The following is an 8,115-nucleotide window of genomic DNA, read 5'->3' on the forward strand; positions in this document are numbered from 1 at the left end:
TGGATACGGTTCTAGACAGCCTGCTCTGGGTGTCCCTGTGTGAGAAGGGAGACTGGACCAGATGGACCCAGAGGTCCATATGGACCAAGGAGGAGTCCGTGTTGACCTCCATCATTCTGTGATAAGAATGGTCCACGCTTTCACATGAAGGTTTTTTAGGATAGAAGCAGCTGATGGTGAGTCAGATCTTTCTGGATGAAGACTTAGGTGACTGGGTTGGAGGGTTGAATGGCAGAGAGCCTCAGGGGACCTGCAGGATGGAGTTTACACCTGCTGGGAGTGAAGGGCAGAGCAATAGCACACTACTAATGATTACGTTCTTGTGTCAAAATGTAAAAGAAAATACATGGGCATGGAAGCCACACAGTGTGGCTTCTTCACACTGTGAAGTTCTATAGAAAGTCAATAGAAGGTGTAGAAAGAGGATGGAGCTGGAAGTTGTCTGGTTTGGCTATGTGACGTTCTGTGAAACCATACTGAAATGCTGCCAAAAAACAAGCCCACGAAACCAAATCATTTTTCATCATTAAATCCATTGCTTGTTTCTGGTACTAGCTTTTCTCTTCTGCACAGGATCCACATACTGGGTGCACGTAGACATTTTGCAATGCTGAGCTTGAAGAAGTCCTGGCACCTCACAGAGCTGGGGGCTGAGATTCTCTTTGCAGAGCTCTGCCTTGGCTGTGCACATTGCCTACCAGCGACTCTGAAGAGCAGCTCAGAACCACCACACATTTCCAGCAGCTCGCATGCGGAACAGAAATCTTTGTCCCATTCAAACTCCTTCTTGCAGGGTTTCTGTGAGATGTCTGATCCTGGGAAGAAAAGCTTTGGAAATAAGCCCATTTGGAGCAGCTGAGAGCTACTGTCAGTGCGGGGAAACGAGGCAGTTAAGGACATTCGGAATAAATGTCAAGAAATTGCAAGGAGAGTCACCTGCTCATTATTTTTCTAAGTTCTTGCTGAAAGAATGCTTCTTTAGGTAGCAAAAGATAGTTCCATGAGAAGCATAAATGTCATTTCTTTTTTTTTTCCCCTTAATTCACATTAGGCAGAGGCATATGCCTTTTACAAGTTTCTGATAATGAAGGGCATGTAATAGTGACCTCATATAGCATAAGCGAGCCCTGTTTAACATACTCATGCTTCCCTAGGTATTCATTACCGAGCTGACTGTGCCTGATGCAAACTCATCCAGCCCATTATTGCCCTGCTTTTTATTTGGGGATCACTTGAGCAGGCTGAGAGCTTTCGTCTTGGAGGGAATGTGCTTACACTTAAAGCTCTTCTGCATTTATTATAAACTGTATTTAGGGCAGGAGGGTTGTGGCTTCAATCAGTGCTGCATCTGGGCTTATGAAACAGGAGGAAAAGGCATCTCACTTGCCCAGGTCTTTTGCCATCCTGAAAACAGGGCTTCTGTAAAGACGTGGTGTTTGTTTGCTCCATGTAATACTGGGTAATGCCTCTCTCAGAGCTCTCTGGGGGTCTGGAAGCTTCAAAGCAAAGCCAGAACAGTGCTGTTCCTTCTTACAAACCTGCTCCCCCATTGGGGGAGCTTATCATGCTGATGTAGGCACGCTGCTTCCAGAACTGTCTAACAGTTCTTCTTCTGTCTGTTGCAATGTATGAGGTCCTCGGCAATCTCCTGGTGTCCTCTGCCACCCTACATCTATGTTTGCCCCTGGATTGCTTACAGAGATGCTGACTACTAAGGAATTGGATCAGGAGCTGTGCACTTTCCCTGAGTGGGAAGCAGGTCTGGCACGGCAGGACCCCAATGCCCATGTGTACATAGTGCTGCTAGATCTGCCCAGGCAAACAGAGGAGGCAACACAAATCTGGCAGGGAAAGCAGAGGGGATCACAAGGAGGTTGTTGGGATAGTCAAGAGTAGGGCTGGTGAGCTGGAGAGTTTAAGAGGATTATTTTCTGTCTGATACATCTGTTAGCAACTTGCCTATAATTCAGGTCAGTGAACCTGGAGACACTGATCACTGATCATGGAGATCACCATGTGGTAGTGCAGCCTGGAGGGTTGTCCTCCACCTGCTCCTAAGCGTAGGGAGAGGGATTTGACTGTGTTCACTCACCACATCAGAACCAGAAGCAACATTAAAATGAAGAAGGAGAAATGGGAGTGTACACCTTGCCCATCTGCAGAGCAGCACACAGCCAGGAGCACCATGGGACTGGTTCTTGGGCTTGGAGATGTTGTGCTTCTCTGAGCTCATGGCTACCCAATGTGTCTTTGTTCATATTTCTTCTATACCAGCATCAAGGGATGCTTGTCATTTTCATATTTCTAGGATGTAAGACTTAGAGTTTTACAGAGAGGTGATCTGGAGAGAAGCCATCATCTGGCTGGGTGTGAGCTGGACATAGAAGAGCCAGTGACATTTGGCAGAAATTCACTAACTCTGGAGACAACAGGCAAATTTTCCATCATCCAGATCCACCACCACCACGTTTTGCTGTGCTCCAAGGTACCTGTGGTTCAATGACCTGCTAGATGTGGAACTGACAGTAAAGAATTCCACTTAAAGCAATGAGGTCTAGATGCTTTTGAAAATAGTCCCATTCCCTTCTGCACCAAGCTTTTCCCTGATCTGGGTACAAATACATGGTGGAGGATGTGGACAGTGTTCCCCTGCAGTGAGAGCTGGAGCTGGCGTGATGCAGCAGCAGCCCAAGCTCCTTGCTGGACACCACTAAAAAGCAGTCATCAATGAAAGCTTCACCACTGGTGAGGGATGAACCAGGTCACACAGTTTAGCTCCACAGGTGTCCATTCCCCAGCACCAAAACACAACCACCTGGTTTAGAAGCAGTGACCTCCACAGGCAAAGAGAATAAATCTGCCCTGTCCTGCTGGAGGCCTGTACATTGAGATGCTTTGGTGGCATTCTGGGGCACTCTGGTCCCCAGGGGGTGAAGTAGGGAAAGGTTTAGTATGGTTGGGATGGGTTGGCAGTTGGACTAGATGATCTTAGAGATCTTTTCCAACCTTAACATCATGATCTTACGATTCTAAGGCAGGAAGCATTTGCCCATGTTGGATGTCTCCAGGGAAGACCCACTTCCCACTTCCAAGCAGAAGCTGTATTCTCTTGGAGATGATAGCAAGGTGGAAACCAACAGGTGGCTTTCTGCTCATCCAGCTATGCATAGGGCTGTTCCTCTTGGAGCAGTATGCTGGTTCATGGCTTGAAGCAGTAACTGAGTGCCTGGTGGGAACCCAGGGCCAACCCAGAGGTACAAGCAATGCACCTGAGAAACCAGAGGGGTGAAGCTGGGATCCGCTCCTTCCCAGACCTCACTTAAGGGCTCACTTAATAGAGGTGAGGATACCTGATACAATGAGGATATCTGATGATCTCCGCATACCTGAGGACCTTGCAGGCATTTCAAAGGTAGGCAATTTCTTTCTCTTCTTTCAGTTCCTACTGCTGTTGTGTTTGAGTGGATCAGTGCTTGCTGTAGCCAAGGATCTTGCTCTGCTGTCTTGTGCTTTCTGTTGTGTTTCACCTACATCTTTGCAGTGTAGCCTGTAGGTAGGAAAACATATTCTGTAGGTAGGAAAATTCCCACAGTGTCTTTTATTCAGCAGAAAGCAACAACTCCAGGTCCTGACACAGCCGGGCAGGTGCTTGCTTGTTTTTGGACCTCTTTCTGATTTGATAGCTGGGGAGATTCACTGGCAGTTGCCAGTTACAATCACAAAGGCACCTTTTAGGCCATGACCTGAGCAGACAGAGCCATCACAGCTGGAAAAAAGAAAAGATAGCACACAGTCATTGCAAAATAGACATGCCCCAGCAGATCAGCTCGGGAGAAATTCAGACACGATCTCTAGCAACCCAGAGCTCAGTGCCATCAGGACACTGCTGTGCCTGCAGTTACTGCAGCCACAGCACCCAGCAAACGTTTCTGGAGCTTGCTCACAAGAGGTGGAATTGGGCCAGCAGCAGCAGGAACGGACTGCAGGGGGGTTACAGCACAACCAGCCCCATTTCTGCCCTGTGGGGGGTGGCAGGGTACAACCCTCTCTTCTGGATAGGCTCTATGGATGGTTTGGGAGGGGCTGCTCTCACATTGTCCCTGTGCTGGCTGGGATAAGCCCAATGCTGAGCTGGATGGTCAGGTCTAGTTCCCAGACCCACATATCTGTGAGGGCAAAGCCACAGCCCAACACACAGAGACACGGCACGCAGGCACAGCTGAACGTTTAATCAAATCACTGGCACCCTGCGCCTGGCCAGAGCCTTCCTGATAGCACTCGAGGAGATGGAAATGTAACATTTGAATGAATGGCCCTTTAATTATGCTTTATCTGCCCTGCTCTTTCACTTCCCGCTGCAGAAAGCCAAGTGAATGTTAATGGGAAGGCGCTCCGCAGGGCAGCTTGCAACCTCACACCTGCTTGCTTTCATGCTGCTGGATGCCTGCACAGAGTATTAATTAAGCAATTACGGCAAAGGAGGTGTCCTCTGGTCTGCAGCCCGAGCAAAACACTCCCTTCAAGGACTTTGGGCTCTGTCGCATCACCTGCTGTCTGTAGAAACTCACTGTAAGCTCCTGAGACCAGTGCAAAAAGCAGGCAGGAGAGGCTGCAGCTTAGTCAGACAAATGCAGTGTGTGAGCTGCAGACTGAAACTGGCTCTTCCAGGGATTTCATCCATGCAGAGGCTTGGCCTGACCTTTCTCTTCTTTCTTTTTTTAAGTGGTGGAGCATCCTCTGCTTGAAGAAAAATCCTATTTGAGCAGAATACAAAAGCCTTAGAAAAAGTCCCATAGCAAAACTTTACCAAGACTTTTCTTGCTACCCCCAGTTTTTGATGTACTCCAACCTGGTTGAGCTGTCTTTGAGAGCCACAATGAGGGACATGCCACTCGAACTCCCTTTGGACCAGGCATGGTGATGGAGCAGTGCTACAGCTGTTCTGCTCCTAGAGAGTATGGGAGATTGAACCTACAGCGTGGGGGAAGGAATTGAGAATAAGCTGTTAGCCAAAATTTGATTTGAAGCCTCAGATAATTCACTGACTTCTGTTCTTTTAGCCAAACGAAAGAGAGAAGATGAAGAACACACACAAAAAAGTACTTGCTGGGGATTTTTTTAATTAATAGGGCAGGAGATCTTCAAAAGGAAGAAGAGATTCACAAAGGGATCAAGGATCTTTGCCTCTTGAGAGAAAGAGTATTCCTTTGTATCAGCCTTCTACATGAGGGTCAATCACATCACTCTGACATCAGCACAGTGACATCATAGATCCCATAGGTAGAGGCATTTCTGTCTAATCCTGCTGCTAAGATAGGGTATCCCACTAAAATACAGGATACAGGTGGATCTGGCTGCCCATCCAGATCCACCACATCTGACATATGAGCATAAGTCTCACCCAGCACCTCGAGCCACTCAGTAAACCCATCTCTAGGGCCTTTCTCATGCCCAAATAAAGTGCAGATGATTGAACTTGTGCTTCTCTAACCTACCTGCTGAGGCAGTAACCTCATGGTGTCCTGAGTCCACAGAAGTTTGCAGAGGCTTTGGCTACCCTGGCTGCAGCCTGTGGATCCTGACCATTGAGAAACACTGTCTCCTCTTACACAGTCCCTGAGGATGAACCTGGACACTGTGGGGGGGGAGGAAATAGGATTCCTGAATAAGAATAATACCTGTCTTTACTTCTTCCTAGGAGAACCATGACTCTGGGAAGAATATTTTCTATCCAGCCATGTGCATCCTGGAAAAGGGGATCTAGAGCTACAGATGGGACTCTCCAACAAACTCTGTAATATTCATCGCCCAAACAGAGAAAAGAGGTTAAAGGTCATAAGAGCCAAAGCCAAGCACAGTACCCTAGAAAACATCTCCTTTTAAATTAACAAATTCTTTTACATCGACTCGTTGCCTTTTAAGTAAGGGGTGCCATTAGTCATGTTGTATGAGGTTGGTTAAAGAGCAGTGATCAGGATCATTACCTTTGGAAGGGACATTAAAACCTGCAGCCAGACTGCTTGAACTGGAGAATTGCTCCTTTTCCACGTGCACTGGTGTTTCCCCTGTTATCTTCTCTGAAGAATCTATGGCTTCAACATATCCCACCTTCTCTTTCTCCCATGAGCTTCTTGTAAATTAAGTCATTACTTTGGCTCAGAATGGCTGATATTGGCAAGAAACCAGCTAAGCTATTATCACAGACAGATAAGATCATAGACATAGATAACAATCATAGAAAAAACTTAGAAAGACTCATAGGCTCATAGAAAGGGACCTCTGGAGGTCTCTACTTCCCATTCTGCCCTAGCTGACCCCCTAGACTCAAGTACCACTTACCAGGACATTGCAATTGTTGTGTTTTTCCTTAGTGAACTTCACCCTCCTGTTTTCAGACCACTTCTGCACTTTTATCAAGGCTACACGAATTTTCATTCTTTTCCAACTGGCCATGGAATCATCCCCCTTCATTCTGTAAAATAGGAACCAAAACCCAAAGAAGGTCAGTCTTGCAACAGATCTATCTGAACAACCCTTCTGGCTTGACATCGAGCTTGTTAAGAGCCCACTGAGAATAGCCCTACACCTATTGGCACCCCTGTCATCTTAGGAAACCTAGGGCTTATTTCCCTGGTTTGCTCAGAGAATATCCTGTTGCACTGTGTCAGGAGCCTTCAAGTCAATACATTTCACATCTATTTCTTCCCTTTATCCACTAGGCTAGTTACTGTCAAAAAAAAAATTGGTCTGATTTGGAATGATTTGTTTCTGACAAATCCCAGATGGTTCTTTTTCATCACCTAGAGATATTATATGCACTTATGAACTGAAGGCTTTGTACTTCCTTCTCTCTGATATCAAGGCCAGTCTGAACTGCTGATGCCATTTGCCCCCTCTTACATGGAGGAGAAGTGTGTGATTGAATGACATCACTTGTGCTGAGGTATGATGTGGAGCACACAGGACCTGGACACAACACAGGGCATAAGGGAACTAGGACAGCTATGGAGCAGTCCTGTCCTACTTCTTTGGGAAACACAGTGCTCTCACAGCAGTATTACTGGTGTGATAAGAAAGCAAGCTGTCAATGGAAAAGGTGCAAAGGGAACACAAGCACAAATTGGGCATGATTTACTGGATAAGTGTTTTGAACTCGATGAAATTCATCGAGCTTTGGGTACTGTTGTTGTTTTGCTCATGCTCAAGCACCTATCCAAGCCAAGACCCATCTCTTGGCAAAGAACCCAAGGACAGCTATGGCCGCAGCAGTAAGGGAGGGTCGCTCAGGTCCTCAGCAAGTCATGACAGTGCCTGTATTCTGCTCCATTCCCAGCATGGGGATTTCACTGAGGAGCACAGCAAGACCCCTGCATCACAGCAGTGGTTGTGAATCCCCAAGGTGAAGCACTCCCAGGTAAAGAAACTCACCAGCTCCCAACTCCAATTCAGTAGCGCTCTTAAGTGCATCCTTACCCCTTCTTCACCAGCCTGAAAAGGTTGGCCAGGGTTGGCAGCTCTGATGATTCAGTCCTCAGAGAGCTGTTATTTTTCTTACAGCCCCAGCTGCAAGAGTCAGGGGATTACATGAGGCGCTTGGTCTTGAATGAAAATCGCATCAGAGCCAAACTTGTGACTGCAGAGAAAAGCTGGAAACATGACTCCTAACAGCTCCAAAAAAAAAAAAAAAAAAAAAAAAAAAAAAAAAGGCAAATAAATAGAGCCGAGGTTTATTAATTTTTAAAATCTCATTATTTTTGGGCAGCATAATGTTTTCTGAGACCGAATTCAAGTGTTTTGAATGCTGGGAGCTGGGGAAGGAGATGAGGAGTGTCTCAGTGCTCTGCTGCCCACATCCATTGTAATCAGATAATGAGCTATAGATGAGCTTGTCTCAAAGCCACCATCCACAGTGTCTGTTCCCTGACAGCGTTTCTGGTGTGTTGCCAGTGCATATTAATTTTTGGTGTGATACTGTGCTTGATATCTGAAAAGATAGCGTGGAAGGAGTTGAATCAAGAAGCGCAGCACATCCATGTGCTCACCTTCCAAGAAGCTGAAATAAAGCCTGGGGAAAACAAATTAGTTGGCACTCAGCCTGTCTCACTCTGGCCATCA

General features: G+C 46.6%; 1 long non-coding RNA gene across 2 annotated transcripts; it reads right to left on the reverse strand.

Annotated features, from left to right (window-relative positions):
• Window positions 1-4,688: 4,688 nt before the first annotated feature.
• On the reverse strand, window positions 4,689-7,656 carry LOC128084028 (uncharacterized). 2 transcript variants are annotated; one of them, XR_008208312.1, is made up of 5 exons: window positions 7,429-7,656; window positions 6,340-6,472; window positions 5,496-5,635; window positions 4,850-4,971; window positions 4,689-4,754 (listed from the first exon to the last, which is right to left on the reverse strand). It is a non-coding gene; the product is annotated as an uncharacterized LOC128084028 (long non-coding RNA). The 2 variants fall into 2 exon arrangements; XR_008208311.1 differs by lacking the exons at window positions 6,340-6,472; window positions 7,429-7,656 and adding an exon at window positions 5,985-6,043.
• Window positions 7,657-8,115: the final 459 nt, after the last annotated feature.

The sequence above is a fragment of the Tympanuchus pallidicinctus genome, unplaced genomic scaffold (assembly GCF_026119805.1).
Source record: "Tympanuchus pallidicinctus isolate F22 unplaced genomic scaffold, pur_lepc_1.0 scaffold25, whole genome shotgun sequence".
Lineage (NCBI taxonomy): Eukaryota > Metazoa > Chordata > Aves > Galliformes > Phasianidae > Tympanuchus > Tympanuchus pallidicinctus.